The sequence below is a fragment of the Mauremys mutica genome, chromosome 24, assembly GCF_020497125.1.
Source record: "Mauremys mutica isolate MM-2020 ecotype Southern chromosome 24, ASM2049712v1, whole genome shotgun sequence".
NCBI lineage: Eukaryota > Metazoa > Chordata > Testudines > Geoemydidae > Mauremys > Mauremys mutica.
Genome location: NC_059095.1, coordinates 12,901,111 through 12,919,004, shown reverse-complemented (window position 1 = coordinate 12,919,004; position 17,894 = coordinate 12,901,111). Strand labels below are relative to the sequence as shown.

The 17,894-nt window shown below is 58.1% G+C and overlaps 1 protein-coding gene across 2 annotated transcripts in view; it reads left to right on the top strand.

The window, feature by feature from the left end:
• Positions 1–478: 478 nt before the first annotated feature.
• Positions 479–17,894, top strand: part of TBXA2R (thromboxane A2 receptor) — a 79,676-nt gene continuing 62,260 nt past the window's right edge. For both annotated transcript variants that reach the window (XM_044999041.1, XM_044999040.1), the window contains exon 1: positions 479–639. The gene's annotated coding sequence lies outside the window, so the exon portion shown is untranslated. The remainder of the gene's footprint in view (positions 640–17,894) is intronic.

Below are 17,894 nucleotides of genomic sequence, written 5' to 3'. Positions count from 1 at the left end.
TCACAGTCATCCAGTCTTGATTTAAGCAATGGTCAGTAAAGGAGAATCTGTTCCAGTGGTTAATTACCCTCTTGTCTTGTTCTGCATGTGTACAGCGCCTGGCACGATGGGGTCCGGCTCCATGCCCGGGGCTCGGTGGTGCCACGGCAGGGTAAATAACTTCTAATAAAGGCACTTTGGGAGTGCAACTGGTGATTATCCCCGTCCCTAAAGGCTCAGCCAGCCAATCGCTGCACTCCCTAAGGCTCTGTCCCAATGCCTCTCTGGCTGCTTGTTTGTTAAAGCCATCGAGAGGCCATTGAATCGCACAGCTCAGGGCAGCAGGGTTATTTCTGGCCTGCGGAGCAGACCATTGCCTGCATTTCTGTCCTGGGGGGCGGGGCGTAAGCTGGGCCTGTGGTTTGTAGGTCAGAGGGAGCGAAAGAGCCAAATGAAACTGCACATCACAAACCAAACTCCCACTTGGTGTACAGAGCACTGAGCTGTGCAGAGCCCGGAGCCCGGCCTGCGTCCTGACCGGGCTGCTGCAGGCCTGTGGGGTGGGAAGCGAGTGCTCCTCCCAGGCTGGATTCTGGAGATGTGTCCAGGTTCAGGGGCCCAGCACTTCAGCACCTGGATCTAAAGGGCATCACAAAGGGGGTAAGAACCTGGTCCCCATTTTGGGGGTGACGGAAACAGAGGCACAGAGAGAGCGGGGGGAAGGGACCCACCCAGGCCACCCAGCAAGTCAGTGGCAGGGGGGTGGAATAGGTCCCGGGTCACCTGGCCCCCAGTCCTGTGTCCTGGCCCCGGGACAGCTGCTGGCAGAGGGAGGGAGGGAGAGCTGTGAGGCTGGAGTAGCAGCACGTGTGTTACCCCTCATGTGGGCGCTGTGGCAAAGGACCAAATCAGGGTCTCCAGGCAGTGGACGCCGCTGCCCAGCCGAACACGTACGCAGCACTGTAGCTGGAGCCCAGACCCCTGCCTGCGTGAGCTAGAGGCAGATCTCCTTTCGCCACAGCACTCGTAGGACTCGTAACCCGGGGTGAGCGCACGCCCAGGGCTGCTGAGTCGCAGGCCACGACAGGCTAGCGGCTGCGGGAAGGTGGGGCCCGGCATTATCGGCAGCACGGCTCAAGCGCTTTCCCGCTGAGGATTTCCAAGTGTTTTATAATTATCCATTGAGTGAGCCTCCCCCTAGACCCGTGAGCCAGGTCAGAGCCCTCGTCCCACATTACAGCTGGGGAAACTGAGGCACGGAGCAGCACACTGACTTGACCAAGGTCAGCCAGCAGGTCAGTGTCAGTGGCAGGGCTAGAACCAATGGCCTGCGTCTGGGTTGCTCGGCCTGCTGTGCAGTCATTGGCAGCAGTGCAAAGGGAGGGCCAAATGGGTGTAGAGCCCTCCCTGGTCAGACATGGAGCGTTTCCAGCCCCTTTGCCCTGGCGGAAGTGACAGCCCAGGGGAGCCAGTCTCTAGCAGAGAGTCTCTGAGGGTACGTCTATGCTACCCGCTGGATCAGCGGGTAGTGATCGGTCTACTGGGGATCGCTCTGCCGTCAGCTCCGGAACTCCACCGCAGCGAGAGGCGGAAGCGGAGTCGACAGGGGAGCGGCAGCGGTCGACTTACCGCCGTCCTCACGGCCAGGTAAATCGACCTAAGCTACGCTGACTTCAGCTCCGCTGTTTGGAGGTGGGAGGTTATACCAGGGGGAGAACAGAACCAGGCTTAGCAAAAAACGAGAACAAATGGCCGGCAGCTAATTATCCCAGGAGCAGGGCTGAGAGATTCCTCCAGTCCCTAAAGCCGCGAGCCCCCTGCCTGTGCTGCAGTGGACACAGGAGCTGCCTCCCCCGTGCCCAGGAGCTCACTCCTACGCGGGGCGATGGAGGCCGTATGTACTGCCCTGCTGTTCTGTAGGCGCCTGGGAATTACCCTGATGAAAACCCGTTTCTGGTCCGAGGTCACCCAGGCTATGTAAACTTGCTGGGAGCCAGGCAGCAGACAGCAGCTCCATCCTGCCCCCCGTGCCAGGGCTCAGCCGGCGGCCACTGGAAATCTCAGCGCTCACAGATTCATAGAGAGCAAGGCCAGACGGGACCTTGGGTCTGTGCTCCTAGCACAGGCCAGGAGATTCCCCCCCCCCAGCTCTCCCATGTGGGAAACTGCTGCCCAAAGCCTGTCTAGACAGAGGGCTCAGCAGAGAGACTGGGCAGGGCACCAAATCCTGGGAACCTGACCAAATCCGGGACTCGGGCTCCTGGCAGGATCCAGGGAGCTGAGGGGGCCCCGCACAGGAGTTACTAAGTTTCCCGCTGTGAAATGCCAGTGATTGCACTTACTGTCTCCTATGGCTCCAAGGGCCTCCAGCCGGAGGAGGCTTTGATCTGACAGTCAAGGGGCTCAGGCGGGAGCAGGGAGGCAGAAGTTTCAGGAGTCAAGAGGGACCCAGAGTTTTTTCAGGGGTGCAGAAGGGACCCCAAAGTTCTGATGGATCCAGGCCTTTCATAATTCCTCCTCCCAAGCCGGGCGCAGACTGGATCCAATCTGCAGGGCCCCAAACTCATTATCAGATAAGGGAGGTGGGGCGAGGGCTGTGAGCCAGGGACCACTGGTGCCCACTGGCAAAGGGTGTGGGTGCAGCTGGGTTACAGGGGTCCCCTGGGTCTGGGGTGTAGCTCACCAAAGAGTGTCATGCTGAATGCCTGTGTCACACCAGGCCTCATGAGCACTGGGACATGTCTGTGCAGTGAATACGTGCGGCGTTCCGGTTCCATACTGAAAACTGGGTTCTTACGGCCTGTGAGCTGTGGCTGGTCACCAGAGGGTGATAAACAGGTTCCTGGCAGGCAGGAGTGTACATGGGGTGGGGTGGGGGCATGGAACTCCTCTGGCCGAGGGGCTGCTGCGGGGAGAGCGAGCTCCTCTGGCCGAGGGGCTGCAGGAGGGGTACAGAACAGGCCCCTCCAAAAGCCTTCAAATGTTTATTCCTGCGCACGCCCTTGGGCAGGCAGGAGCCGCTCAGCTGCTTGCAGGCTGCGTGTCAGACTGCACATTGGACGCCTATTTACTATCCGAGCAAAATGCTGATCAAGTGATTGAGGTCGCTCCAGGGGCGATTCTCAACAAACCCAGCGGCGGGGGCTGGGGCGGTTCCCCCATTAACAAGTGAAGACGATGATGGTTGGCGCAGAGGGACAGCCAGTTCACTACGGGACGAGCTGCCAGCTGCCTGGCTCACCACGGCAATGCGGCTGTTTAACCGCGGCACCGAACCGCTGGGTGAGCCGGGCTGTACGGGGCAGGGGAATGTCGCAGTAGCTGCAGCTGGGCTCTCGAACTGCGGGGGTTTGATTTCCTGTTTCCATTGATTCTGCTCGGATCCGTGCTCTGTGTTGAATGAACGTTGGCCTGCCGTGGGCCTGGTCCTTTGGGAGGAGCGGCTCTGGGAGCCCTGCCTGGTCCGGAGGCCTGGGGGGTGGGGTGCTCCAGGGGACGCTTGGGGATCGCCGTGAGCGCGGGGCCTGAAGCCCGTGGCCGGCGGAATCGGGGAGCTGACCCCCAGCAGGCGCAGCTGAGGCTGCCTCGCGCTCAGGGCGGGTGCGTGCAAGGTGCCCCCCAGCACTGGGCACCCCTGGGAAATGTCCCAGCTGATCCGCTGAGCCCACCCCAGCCCCCTTCACCCAGCTCAGCCCTTCCCCTGCTGGAAGCAATTAAAGGACTCGGAAAGGGACCGAGCCAAGGAGGGGGGTGGGGGCAGAGAGGGCCTGAGAGAGGCTGGGCTGGGGGAGTGAGGGGCGGAGCGTAGGACAGAGAGCGGGCGAGGGGGAGAAGGGACCCCCTTTAGTTATGTCACCCAGAAAGTTCCCGGTGGCTCCTGGAACCGTTAACCCCCAGCAGCCCCGCCGGGACTACACCCGCTTGCCGTTACGTGGGGGGAGGGCTGAGGGGAGGGGCAGAGGGGTGGGGGAGCCCAAGGGGGCAGCGATGGGGGGAGGGCTGAGGGGAGGGGGTGATGGGTGGAGGAGCCCAAGGGGGCAGCGATGGGGGGAGGGCTGAGGGGAGGGGGCAGTGACGGGGTGGGGGAGCCCAAGGGGGCAGCGATGGGGGGAGGGCTGAGGGGAGGGGGCAGTGACGGGGTGGGGGAGCCCAAGGGGGCAGCGATGGGGGGAGGGCTGAGGGGAGGGGGTGAGGGGTGGGGGAGCCCAAGGGGGCAGCGATGGGGGGAGGGCTGAGGGGAGGGGGTGATGGGTGGAGGAGCCCAAGGGGGCAGCGATGGGGGGAGGGCTGAGGGGAGGGGGCAGTGATAGGGGTGGGGGAGCCCAAGGGGGCAGCGATGGGGGGAGGGCTGAGGGGAGGGGAGCAGCGCTGGCGGTTGGATGAGCCCCTCAGCCCCCACCCCTGTCACCAGAACCGTCCCAGGCTCCCTTGCTGCTTGCTGGGACCAGGAGTAACCAGATCAGGGCTAAGTGTGTCTGGCAATTTCCTGTCCCTGGGCTCTGATTACCGGCCCCTCTACAGAGCTGAAAGGCTGGTAAGTTAATCAGAGAGTCTCCAAAGTTCTTTGCTCTCCTCCGTCCCTGCAGCTGCTGCCCCAGCGCTCTCCGCGGGCGCAGATGCATTGCAGGGGCTGACACACAGCGCGCATGGGACAGTGCTTGCGGGAGCTGTTTAACGTTCCTGCTGCTGCATTTCCCACGACTTTGGGAACTCCACGGAGCAAGGACAGCCCTGCCGAGCCCCTGGGTACGCCCGTGGGCTGCTAGGCCTGGCCACCGCCCTGCTGCTATCTGTACGTCTGCCTGTGCTGGGACTTACGCCTCCCAGCTGCTGCGTACACGTCCGCGCAGAGACAAGGGGCTGGGCAGAGACTGCAGTCAGTGTCCCCAGGCCAATGGCCAGTGTGTTACATACCATGAACCTCTTAAAGGTACAGTTCCCCACACCTCCCATTTCCAGAGCATCTATGGGCAGCTCCCAAATCCCTCCACTAAGAGCTCCCTTAGGGCCAGTGCCAAGGTGTGTTCTGACTAGCACCGCAGGGCTGCAAGGTCCATGTCCTCTACTGATCCCTGCTGCGCACCGGGTACCTGAGAGCCTAGCGGGGGGAGAGGGTAGGGCTGGGGCAGGTGGCTGCAGAGATGGAATGTGCTTGGCTAATGTGAAGGCTTGGCCTGAGCTCTGCTCTGATTAACCCATTAGCGCCAGACATATCAATATGGTGCCTGTTAAATGGACCGAGAGCTGGCTGACTCACAGCTCTCTGACAGTAGCTGTCAGCGGGGAATTGTCACTCGGACTGTGAGCTCTTAGGGGGCGGGGACCATCTTTCTGTGCTGTGTCTGTACGGCACCTCCGGGGTTCTGGTCACTGACTGGGGCTCCTAGTGCTACCGCAATACCGATCATAATTGCTAATCAGTGACTTGGGGGTGGGGGGGGGTGTTCTCTGGGGTTCCAATGGGAGAAAATCCCGGGCACTGAAGGGCTCTTCCATCTAGCAGAGCGGCAGGACAAGACGCTGCTGCCGGAGAGATTCCAACTGGGATTAGGGCACAAATGTTTAGCAGGGAGGGTGATCAAACTCGCCAGGGCTGTGGTGGACTCCCCCACCTTCTGGAGGTGCTGTAGCCAGGCACAAGCTGGGCTCAGCACAGGGTGCCGTGGAAGGGCCTGCGCGATACCAGAGGTCAGACGGGCTGAGTTCTGCCTTTTCCAGCTCTGAATTGGGAGGGGACCATGGAAATACAGTGGGGGGAGATCCCGGCCTCATGTCCTGCAGGTCCAGCTAGCCCTGTTGCACTCTGTTGCCTTCAGCTCAGTTAGGTGAGAGATGAACTCAGCCCTCGGTTCTCTAGCCCCCCGGCAGCCAGTGGAGTCACCCCCGGGACAGGTCGTCCTATGAGGCAGGCAAGATTTGGGGTGAGGATTTTCCCCTTCCCCTCGCAGGCCTGTGAAGGCAGGACGACGCTAGCGCTAAGTCAGGGGTCGCCGTGACGTAGGGTGGCCCCCGTCTGGTTTTCACCAGGACAGGCCGGGTTCCGGCTTGTGTGGACGGGTGCCCAAGCCCTGATGGCCATTTGATTTGCTCTGTGGGAAAGGTGGCAAGGCCTAAGTGGAAGGGAGGAGGTAGCGCAGCAGCAGCTGCCTCCGGGCCAGGCTGTTCCTGTGCCTCACGGTGGCACCTGGCCCTGCGCAGCCGCAGGTGGTGGGCAAGGTGGCCTCTGTCGTGCAGGTGATCAATGGAGGCGGGGCCTTGGGAAGAGGCGGGGAAGGGGCGGGGCCTTGGGGAAGAGGCGGGGCCTTGGGAAGAGGCGTGGCAGGGGTGGGGCCTTGGGGGAAGAGGTGGAGCAGGGGGGGGGCCTTGGGGAAGGGGCGGGGTAGGGGAGGGGCCTTGGGGGAAGAGGCGGAGCAGGGGCGGGGCCTTGGGGGAAGAGGCGGGGCAGGGGCGAGGCCTTGGGGGAAGGGGTAGGGGAGGGGCCTGGGGAAGAGGCGGGTCAGGGGCGGGGCCTTGGGGGAAGAGGGGGCAGGGGCGGGGCCTTGGGGAAGGGGAGGGGCCTTGGGGAAGAGGCGGGGCAGGGGCGGGGCCTTGTGGAAGGGGTGGAGCAGGGGCAGAGCCTTGGGGGAAGAGGCGGGGCAGGGGCAGGGCCTTGGGGAAGAGTCATGGCAGGGGGGCCAGTTACCAGCCATTAGATAGGTGGCCACCCTACAGCGACTGGACGCACAGAGATGGTCTCCTAAGTGCTGAGAAATGTGAGCCCTCAGGACAGCGCTCTCATGTGAGCCTGGCCATGCACCACTCAGCTCCTCGCGTGGGGTCAGCGCCTGCTCAGCGCCCTTCGCCTGCCTCATTGCCTGCTCCCTTGCTCTGGTTCTGGTTGGTTTACACACCCATTCAGTTCTGGACGTGCCAGGCCAATTCCAGGCCTTCTGGCTGCCTGTCTGCTCCCTGGCTGGGTGAACCTGGCTCTTGGCACCCCTCTTTTCTCACCCACATGGAAGCCAATAAGGCATCAGAATGGAAAGGGTTAATGTGGTCATTTCCCTCCCCCCCCCCCCGTTTGCAGTTCTACACTCCCCCAGAGTCTCACTGACAGGGAAATGCCCAGACACCCACGTATGCACCCACCTACACACACACACAGGTCAGGGAAAGTGTGGGACCCATACTGAACGGGGGAGGCAACCTAGTGACAGATGATGTGGGAAAAGCTGAAGTACTTGATGCTTTTTCTGCTTTGGTCTTTGCAGACAAGGTCAGCTCCCAGACGGCTGCACTGGGCAGCACAGTATGGGGAGGAGGTGAGCAGCCCTCAGCGGTGAAAGAACAGGTTAAGGACTATTTAGAAAAGCTGGACATGCACAAGTTCATGGGGTCGGATGCACTGCATCCAAGGGTGCTGAGGGAATTGGCTGATGTCATTGCAAAGCCATTGGCTTTGGAGTGTTGTGTCTTTGAAAATGCCATTATCGTGGCAATCGGGGGAGCTCTGGGACAATTGGAAAAAGGCAAGTGTGTAGTGCCCATCTTTAAAAAAAGGAAGAAGGAGAATTTGGGGAACTACAGACCAGTCAGCCTCAGCTCTGTCCCAGGAAAAATCATGCAGCAGGTCCTCAAGGAATCCATTTTGAAGCACTTGGAGGAGAGGAAGGTGATCAGGAAGTGTCAGCATGGATTCACCAAGGGCAAGTCTTGCCTGACCAACCTGATTACTTTCTATGACAAGATAACTGGCTCTGTGGAGATGGGGAAAGCGGTGGATGTGATATACTTTGACTTTAGGAAAGCTTTTGATACGGTCTCCCACAGTATTCTTGCCAGCAAGTTAAAAAAGGATTGGATGAATGGACTATAAGGTGGACAGAAACCTGGCTAGATCATTGGGCTCAATGGGTAGTGATCAAGGGCTCGATGTCTGATTGGCAGCCGGTATCAAGCGGAGTGCCCCAGGGGTCAGTCCTGGGGTCAGTTTTGTTCAACATTAATGATCTGGATGATGGGATGGATTGCACCCTCAGCAAGTTTGCAGATGACACTAAGCTGCTGGGAGAGGTAGATATGCTGGAGAGTAGAGATAGGGTCCAAAGTGACCTAGACAAATTGGAGGATTGGGCCAAAAGAAACCTGATGAGGTTCAACAAGGACGAGTGCAGAGTCCTGCACTTAGGACGGAAGAATCCCATGCACTGCTACAGAGTAGGGACCGAATGACTAGGCAGCAGTTCTGCAGAAAAGAACCTGGGGATTACAGTGGACGAGAAGCTGGATATGAGTCGACAGTGTGCCCTTGTTGCCAAGAAACCTAACGGCATATTGGGCTGTATTAGTAGGAGCAGTGCCAGCAGATCGAGGGAAGTGATTATTCCCCTCTATTTGGCACTGGTGAGGCCACACCTGGAGTGTTGTGTCCAGTTTTGGGCCCCCCACTACAGAAAGGATGAGGAAAAATTAGAGAGAGTCCAACTGAGGCCAACAAACATGATTAGGGGGCTGGAGCACATGACTTATGAGGAGAGGCTGAGGGAACTGGGGTTATTTAGTCTGCAGAAGAGAAGAGTGAGAGGGGATTTGATAGCAGCCTTCAGCTACCTGAAGGGGGTTCCAAAGAGGATGGAGCGTGGCTGTTCTCAGTGGTAGCAGATGACAGAACAAGGAGCAATGGTCTCAAGTTGCAGCAGGGGAGGTTTAGGTTGGATATTAGGAAACACTATTTCACTAGGAGGGTGGTGAAGCACTGGAATGGGTTCCCTAGGGAGGTGGTGGACTCTCCATCCTTAGAGGTTTTTAAGGTCAGGCTTGACAAAGCCCTGGCTGGGATGATTTAGTTGGGGTTGGTCCTGCTTTGAGCAGGGGGTTGGACTAGATACCTCCTGAGGTCTCTTCCAACCCTGATAGTCTATGATTCTATGTATCCACTCAGGGCTACACACAGATACACATACACCCATGTATGCATCCACCCACACACAAATACACACACAGACTCACACACACATCCACCAGGGCTACACACACACACACACACACACACACGTATCACCCAGGGCTACACGCAAATACACATACACCCACGTGTGCAATCTTGGCTACACATGGCACCTTGTTCAGAACTGGATGCTCTCTCCTCCCCCACCTGCCTCTGGAGAGTCCTCTCTGAACAGCAGGAATCCTAAGAGGCTGCTGCAAACTCCTCTGCCATGGGGTAACAACCCCATTCCAGACAGCAGCATGAGCCTCACTCCCCCTTTCGCCCTGTGCACAAGGGCGAGCTGGCACTGCTGGAGTCAGCGTCCCCAGTACACTGTCTACACTGGCGCTGGCTTCCTCCTGGTCTAGCCAGAAACTCTCCAAAGGCCCCGAATCGTGAGTCCCACAGGCCTTTCCTGCAGGATGGGGAGCAGCCTCCTGGGCCGTTCTGGAACCTAGGCCAGATGCCGCTCTGGGGCGTAAGGTTACCGAGGAACCTTGCCATGCCACCGATCCGAGTGACAGCAATGCCATGCACAGAGCCAGTCCGCTCCCTGCCCAGGGAGTCCTGGAGCCAGTAGGATGTGGGTACAGTGAGCAGCATGGGGCCGAATCCCCTTGTCAGCGGTGTGCAGTGTATCTGATCACTCTTGTATCCCCTCTGAGCTCCGTCACCCGCCCTGGGAGCTGCCTATTCGCTCCTCTGGCCCCCTTCACTCTCCCCACAGTCCCCTCTGGGTCTCTCAGCTCTCCCCTACCGGCTTCTCTGGGCCACCCAGTCTCCCCAATGCCTCCTTTGGGCCTTGTGTGTCTGCCTGGGGAGCTTCCGCTCACCCTTCAGCTGGGCCAGCTCCATGCCCTGGAGTAAGAGCTGGATCCCTTCCAGTCTCTTCCCAAACAACCCTTTCATCTCGCTAGACTTGACTGCGGATGGGAGGCTCACCAGGGAGCAGCTGGCTCCGGGGCCTGGTGCCAGGATCTCTTCCATCACCGTTAGCGAATGATGCTGGGAATCATTATACACACAGGCTTTGGCTCTAAAACGCTCCTGCTTGGAAACCATTTTTCTGTTTCCAGTTTCAATATCTGCAGAGTGACTGCGAAGATCAGAGGGTGTGTGTGCGGGGGTGGGGGGCAGTTTCCGTATTGTCCTCAGGCAGCATGGAGCGTTCAGAGAGGTTGGAAGAATAGGAACGATGTGTCACACAGACGCTAACACAGGGGTCGGCCACCTTTCAGAAGTGCTGGGCCGAGGCTTCATTTAGTCACTCTGGTTTAAGGTTTCGGGTGCCAGTCATACATTGTAACGCTTTTAGAAGGTCTCTTTCTATAAGTCTATAATAAATAACTAAACTGTTGTTGTATGTAAAGTAAAGAAGGTTTTAAAAATGTTTAAGAAGCTTCATTTAAAATTAAATTAAAATGCAGAGCCCCCCGGGCCGGTGGCCAGGCCCTGGGCAGTGTGAGTGCCACTGAAAACCAGCTCACGTGCCATAGATTGCCTCCCCTGCGCTAACACCACCAGCATTATGAGGATCTCAAAGCACCTTACAGACGCCAGCCCTGGTAGGGTCCCAGTCCCCCAGCAAGGTGGGGAAATAGTATCATACAGGCAACATCCCATGATCACACACAGGCACTCAACTCTCTAGCGCCTCCTCTGGGCACTCGGCCATGTTCCCCTCCCCAAGCCGCAGCAGAATGCAGGAAGCCTGGCTCGTGGTCCCCTATCCTCATCACCTCCCTCTCCCCGAGCGGGGGCTAGAACCCAGCATGCCCGGTTCCTAGGCCTGGGCCTCGTCCCTAGGTTACGCATCATCCTGGCTACAAAACTGACCCGCTTTCCAAGTGATCATGCCTAGCTGCCCTCTCAGTCTGTGCTTCAAAGGAAATCTGCCCAACACCCTCAAAGGTCAGCCTGGGAGCTTCAGTTCCTACCTCTGCTAGGCACTAAAACCATGGACTCAAGAGAGACCCTGCTCCTACGGCGCGTTACAACAACGGGGAGCACACCCTGCTGCCCGCTGCCTTCATTGCCCACTTCACTGGAAGGGTCTCCTATACATGGGTGAACCCCTCATGCTCAACAACTGGTCCCCGCTTGTGTTTAAGTCATGGTGGGTGTCTCCTACAGAGGACCAGACCAGGGGGATGAGGTGGATGAGGCTTTCTCCAGGCAACTAACAGAAGTTACTAGATCACAGGCCCTGGTTCTCATGGGGGACTTCAGTCACCCTGATATCTGCTGGGAGAGCAACACAGCAGTGCACAGACAATCCAGGAAGTTTTTGGAGCATGTTGGGGACAACTTCCTGGTGCAAGTGCTGGAGGAACCAACTAGGGGCCGTGCTCCTCTTGACCTGCTGCTCACAAACAGGGAAGAATTGATAGGAAAAGTAGAAGTAGGTGGCAACCTGGGCAGCAGTGACCATGATATGGTCGTTCAGGACCCTGACAAAAGGAAGAAAGGAGAGCAGCAGAATACAGACCCTGGACTTCAGAAAAGCAGACTTGGACTCCCTCAGGGAACTGATGGGCAGGATCCCCTGGGAGGCTAATATGAGGGGGGAAGGAGTCCAGGTGAGGCTGGCTGTATTTTAAAGAAGCCTTACTGAGGGCGCAGGAACAAACCAACCCCATGTGCAGAAAGAATAGCAAATATGGCAGGCGACCAGCTTGTCTAAACAGAGCTTAAAGACAAAAAGGAAGCTTACAAGAAGTGGAAATTTGGACAGATGACTAGGGAGGAGTATAGAAATATTGCTCAGCATGCAGGGGTGTAATCAGGAAGGCCAAGGCACAATTGGAGTTGCAGCTAGCAAGGGATGTTAAGAGTAACAAGAAGGGTTTCTACAGGTATGTTAGCAACAAGAAGAAAGTCAAGGAAAGTGTGGGCCCCTTGCTGAATGGGGGAGGCAACCTAGTGACAGAGGATGTGGAAAAAGCTGAAGTACTCAATGCTTTTTTTGCCTCGGTCTTCACAGACAAGGGCAGCTCCCAGACTGCTGCACTGGGCAGCACAGTATGGGGAGGAGGTGAGCAGCCCTCAGTGGTGAAAGACCAGGTTAAGGACTATTTAGAAAAGCTCGACATGCACAAGCCCATGGGACCGGATGCTGCATGTGAGGGTGCTGAGGGAGTTGGCTGATGTTGGAGCAGGTCCTCAAGGAATCCATTTTGAAGCACTTGGGTAGGGAAAGGTGATCAGGAACAGTCAGCATGGATTCACCAAGGGCAAGTCATGCCTGCAGGGGCGGCTCTAGGTATTTTGCCGCCCCAAGCACAGCAGGCAGCCTGCCTTCGGTGCCTTGCCTGCGGGAGGACCCCGGTCCCGTGGATTTGGCGGCAACCTGCAGGAGGTCTGCCAAAGCCAGGGGACCAGCGGACCCTCCGCAGGCATGCCGCCGAAGGCAACCTGCCTGCTGCCCTTGCGGCGACTGGCAGAGCACCCCCTGTGGCTTGCTGCCCCAAGCACGCGCTTGGCGTGCTGGTGCCTGGAGCCGCCCCTGCATGCTTGACCAACCTAATTGCCTTCTGTGATGAGGTAACTGGCTCTGTGGATATGGGGAAAGCAGTGGACATGATACATCTTGACTTTAGCAAAGTTTTTGATACAGTCTCCCACAGTATTCTTGCCAGCAAGTTAAAGAAGTCTGGGCTGGATGAATGGACTATAAGGCGGATAGAAAGCTGGCTAGATTGTCGGGCTTAATGGATAGTGATCAACGGCTCCATGTCTAGTTGGCAGCCGGTATCAAGCGGCGTGCCCCAGGGTTTGGTCCTGTGGCCGGTTTTGTTTAACATCTTCATTAATGATCTGGAGGATGAGATGCATTGCACCCTCAGCAAGTTCGCAGATGACACTAGGCTGGGAGGAGTGGTAGATATGCTGGTGGGTAGAGATAGGATCCAGAGTGACCTAGACAAATTAGAGAATAGGGCCAAAAGAAATCAGATGAGGTTCAACAAGGACAAGTGCAGAGTCCTGCACTTAGGACGGAAGAATCCCATGCACTGCTACAGACTAGGGACCGAATGACTAGGCAGCAGTTCTGCAGAAAAGGACCTGGGGATTACAGTGGACGAGAAGCTGGATATGAGTCAGCAGTGTGCCCTCGTTGCCAAGAAGGCTAACAGCATTTTGGGCTGCATTAGTAGGAGCATTGCCAGCAGATCGAGGGAAGTGATTATTCCCCTCTATTCAGCACTGGTGAGGCCACACCTGGAGTGTTGTGTCCAGTTTTGGTCCCCCCACTACAGAAGGGATGTGGACAAATTGGAGAGGGGCCAGGGGTAGGCAACCTATGGCACATGTGCCGAAGGTGGAACGCGAGCTGATTTTCAGGGGCACTCACACTGCCCAGGTCCTGGCCACCAGTCCAGGTGGCTCTTTGTTTTAATTTAATTTTAAATGAAGCTTCTTAAGCATTTTAAAAACCTTATTTACTTTACATACAACAATACTTTAATTATTTATTATAAACTTATAGAAAGAGACCTTCTAAAAATGTTAAAGTGTATGACTGGCATGTGAAACCTTAAATTAGAGTGAATAAATGAAGACTTGGCACAGCACGTCTGAAAGGTTGCTGGCCCCTGATCTAGACTGGTCTCAGTGGTGGCAGATGACAGAACAAGGAGCAATGGTCTCAAGTTGCAGTGGGGGAGGTCTAGGTTGGATATCAGGAAACACTATTTCACTAGGAGGGCGGTGAAGCACTGGGATGGGTTCCCTAGGGAGGTGGTGGAATCTCCTTCCTTAGAGGTATTTAAGGCCTGGCTTGACAAAGCCCCGGCTGGGATGATTTAGTTAGGGTTGGTCCTGCTTTGACTAGATGACCTCCTGCCGTCTCTTCCAACCCTAATCTTGTATGGTTCCATGATTCTATGTTGGCTCTGGGTTAAAGCCGCTACTGGGGAGGCTCGTTGGAATCAGCATCTCAGTCTTTCAGGAACCCAGGAATTACTCTTCTGTCTTGGTTCTGGGCTCCCTATGGCTTGTCACTGCAGACACGAGAGTGGCCAAAGGGGAGGGAGATGTGATGAATGAAGCAAGGGGTGGGCTGATGTGATGAATGAACAGACCCTATGGGGGGCAGAGACACCTCTTTGACTTCGCTAGAGTTTCTGGGGTGGATCTGAGAGGATTCCAGGCTAGACTCCTCTGCTGGGTTCGCCAAGGGAAGCGAATGGGCTGAGACCTTGCATGGGCGGGAGCTGATCCTGGGCCCCCCTGGGCAGGATTTCAGCCCTGAGCATCCAGGATCATCTCGCGAGGGTCTCAAGTCCTGGCGGGCGCTAGGGTTCGGACTCCCTGGGTACGCATTCCGAAGTGACGAGTGATTTCGGGGGACGCAACATGAGATGCCCTCAAGGGACCTTAGCACCCGCCTAGAGGGAATCAGGCTCCTTTAAGGGGTGGCAAATTGGGCCCCCAAAACCACTAGTCGCCTTGGGAACCTGGGCTACTCTGCCTGGACTCCAAACCCATCGCGCTCCCATTCACCCCACCCTGAAGCCAGTTTCCCCAGCTGTGGCAGTCAGCTCCTTATTTGTGCCTTCGGCCACCGGGAGCTGGGCCCTCCCGCCGTTCATCGATGGGACCAGCCTGTCCTTCTGGGTTCCCCAGGCCGCCCAGTCATTCCTTGGCTTGCCCAGGGCTCGTGCTGAGCTGGAGCGTATTTTTGTGAGTCAGTCCTCACGTCAGGATCCCAAATGATGGCGAATGCCCCACCTGCCTAGTCGTTCCCATGGCTAATCACCCTACCACCTAAAACAGGCCTCGGATTTCTAGTCTCAACTGATCTAGCGTCAGTTTCCAGCCCCTGGATCTCACTCGGCCTTTGTCTGCTCCATTAAGGGCCCTCTGCTCTCAGAGATCTTCCCCCAGGTAGGAGCTTAACCTCCTCCCAGCCCAGGAAATAGTGTGTGTGTCTTCAGCCTCCCACCGTGAGGCAGGTTCTCCAGACCCCAAATTGTTCTTGTAGCTCTTCTGAACCTTCCCTGGTTTCCCACATCCTCCTCCTCCCATTCAGAAAGGACGGATTTCAATGGTTTTTAGACAGCTGACTTCTACGCTGCCCAGTGACTGAGCCACCCAGCGTGTCCACAGTTCTTCTCCTCCTCTGGCTCTGCTCATCTGCCTCTCCGCAAGGCTCCCTCTGCCCTGCAGTCTCATCATTTGGAGAGGCTGAGTCAGCTGGGCCAGCAGGCATGGGGACAAGGCTGGTTCTGGAGCCAGGCCTGGACGTGGTCTGAGTGGCCAAGCAAGTCTCTCCTGCTGTATGAGGTGGGTTCAGGGACAAATGTGTCCTCTGCTCTGCCAGGGCCTGCTGACATGCAGACACATCCCCCGGCCATTAGCCAAAGCAGAGCCCAGCTGGATCTGCCTCGGATCCCATCAGGGGCCTTGTCTGGTGCAAACTGAACCCGTGGGCTTGGGGTGTGTGAGAACGAGCGCTGGGGAGTCGTTGGAGGCGACCCTGTGTGAGGGGCTCTTCCTGGTGAGCCTGGTCCTACAACCCCCGCAGAGGAGACCACCCTCTGGGCCTGCTCGCCTGTCCCGAGGACAGCAGGGTCAGCCCACGCAGAATGGTGCTTGGCACCGCCCGTCGGAGGGGCTCAGAGTCAGCTTTGTCCCCCATGGGCAGGTGGGGAAATGGAGGCACGGAGAGGTGAAGCCACAGAGCCGGGACTAGGGCTCGGATCGTCTAGCAGCCTCTCAGCTGCAGGGCTGCTTGGCCGTTCTCCAGCGAGACCAAGGGGCAGGTGGCCGGTGGTGAGTAACAGGCGCACTGAGCACTTCCCGTTTCATCGCACGCCTGTGGCCACCTCCCTGCTTGCTGCTTCTCCTCCGGCCCGGCTGCAGCAGCCAAGGGAGAGCAGCTGGGAGGGAATGCACCAGCCCAGGGGGTCGCAGGCCGGGAGCGCTGGGGGGCACTGGGACAGACAAGACTTGATGGGAGCAGAGATACCAGGCAAGGGCGAGGGAGCGGTGAGCACTGGGCTAGCCTGGGGAAGGGGGCAGGTGCCGTGAGACGGGGTGAGTGAGAGAGCTCGGCCTGACACCGGGGGCGGAGCTGGCCAGGGGTTCGAGCCCCGACCCAGGGGCTGTGAGTTGCTAGTGTCCTGCCAGCTGCCACAGCATCACAGGCTGCGCTGTTCACACGGCCCCCGCTCAGAAGTAACATTTCCAGGGGGGCTGGGCGCCTTCAAAGCAGCGCGGATCAAAGGGGCCCATCCATCTGCGCCAGATGCCTTGGCGCTGGCTTCTGGCGGGGGGCTGCAGAGCGTCAGACCTGACAGCTCGGGCTGAGCGGAAACACCCGGGTTGCTAGGCCAGGCCAGATAAACAGGCGCAGCGTCCAAAGCAGAGTGACCTAGGAGTCTCCACCAGCTGCGTCTCCACCAGCATCAGCCCCCCGGGCGCTGCGGCTGCGTTGGGAGTCACACGGGACCATGGAAAGCTTGCCGGGGGGTGGAGCTGCAGTAGGCGCCCTCCTAACTTCTGAGCCAGTGGCATTAGTGGGCGCTGTGGAGTACTGCCCAGACTCGGTCGTTAAAGAGCCCGGGGCACAAGAACAGCGATGTTACGCTGGGGTCCTGGCCAGGTTCCCTCCAGCCTCCCTGGGCACAATCCCCCTGCAGTTTCACGAGCATGCACTACTCTGCAGTTCCAGGCTTAAGCTGCGATGCTGCTGTTCAACAGCTGACACATCCCACCCCAGAGGCAGCTGCATGTCAGTGGTAGGCGCTGTGATTCGCCGGGTTTATAAACCCCCCTGGGGAGGGTGACGTTTGCTACACCATTGGATGCTGTCACTCTAAATTGCGTAGCTGTGGCTGTTCTTTGCATTACCTGCACCCTCGGCACGAACCATTGTGTTTGGGTCTTCAGGCTGCTGACAACAGCCCCGGCCTAAGGGGGTGAGGAACCACAAGCCCCGCGGGAGCCCAGCCAGTCAGCGCGTTCTCCGGAGAGAGCTCGTTCCACACCGCGTGGCCCGCTCCGAGCTGCACTGGCCAGCTGAGCCTGTGGGGCCTTCCTGGCCATCTTTAGCTGGCCCGGGGGTTAGCGCGTGTGCTTGGGACGTGGGACAGCTGGCGTCACGTCTCTGTTTCATTGCAGACTCTCTGGGTGACCTTGGCCAAACCACTTCTGCTCTCAGTTCCCCAGCTACACAATGGCCCTGCCCTGCTTCACAGGGGGCTGTGGGGTGCTCATATTACAGCCCCAAGGACCCACAGGAATGGAGGCCAAATAAATACGGGTGCAAACCTATTTTCCTTGCCCCTGGTAGTGGCAGCAGCTCAGGCCTGCCTGCCCCCTAGAGTTCAGAGCACCCAGATCTTCACCGTGCTGGCCCCAGGGTGCTGCCATCCTGCAACCCCCCCGCGGGGAACGTGAGTGTCAGGGCCTCGTGCCAGGGGACTAGAAACAGCAGTGAATGTTCCCACTCGGGCTGGAGCCGGGCTCTGAGACCCCTCCCCGCCCCACGCCAGATGGCAAAGGCCACGCTCCAGCCCAAGCAGGCAGGGCTACACTGCTGTTCTAGCCCCTTTGCTCAGAATCCAGTCCCTGGGCTTTAGGACCCGGGGGAAAGTGGCGCAATGCCAGGTATGATAATGGAGGCGAGGGTGTATGCACGCCACCACTTGCTAATGGCCGGGACCAGGCCTGCTGGGCTGTGTGTCACAGACCCCGCACAGCTAAGGGGGATTCTCCGTGGGCCCAGCTAGCTGGGACCTGTGCTTTTGGAGCAGGAGGATCTGAGCTGTGTTTGAGCTGCTGGGAAGTCGCAAACAGCCACAGGGTGTGTGTAAAATTCCCAAGCCTGGAATGCCCCAGCTGCAGTGGCTTTCTGCCAGGGCGGTGACAGCAGAGGGACTCTGATCGGAAAGCCCCCAGGTGCATCCCACAAGCGCCCTGCTCCGTGCCTCGGTGGGTG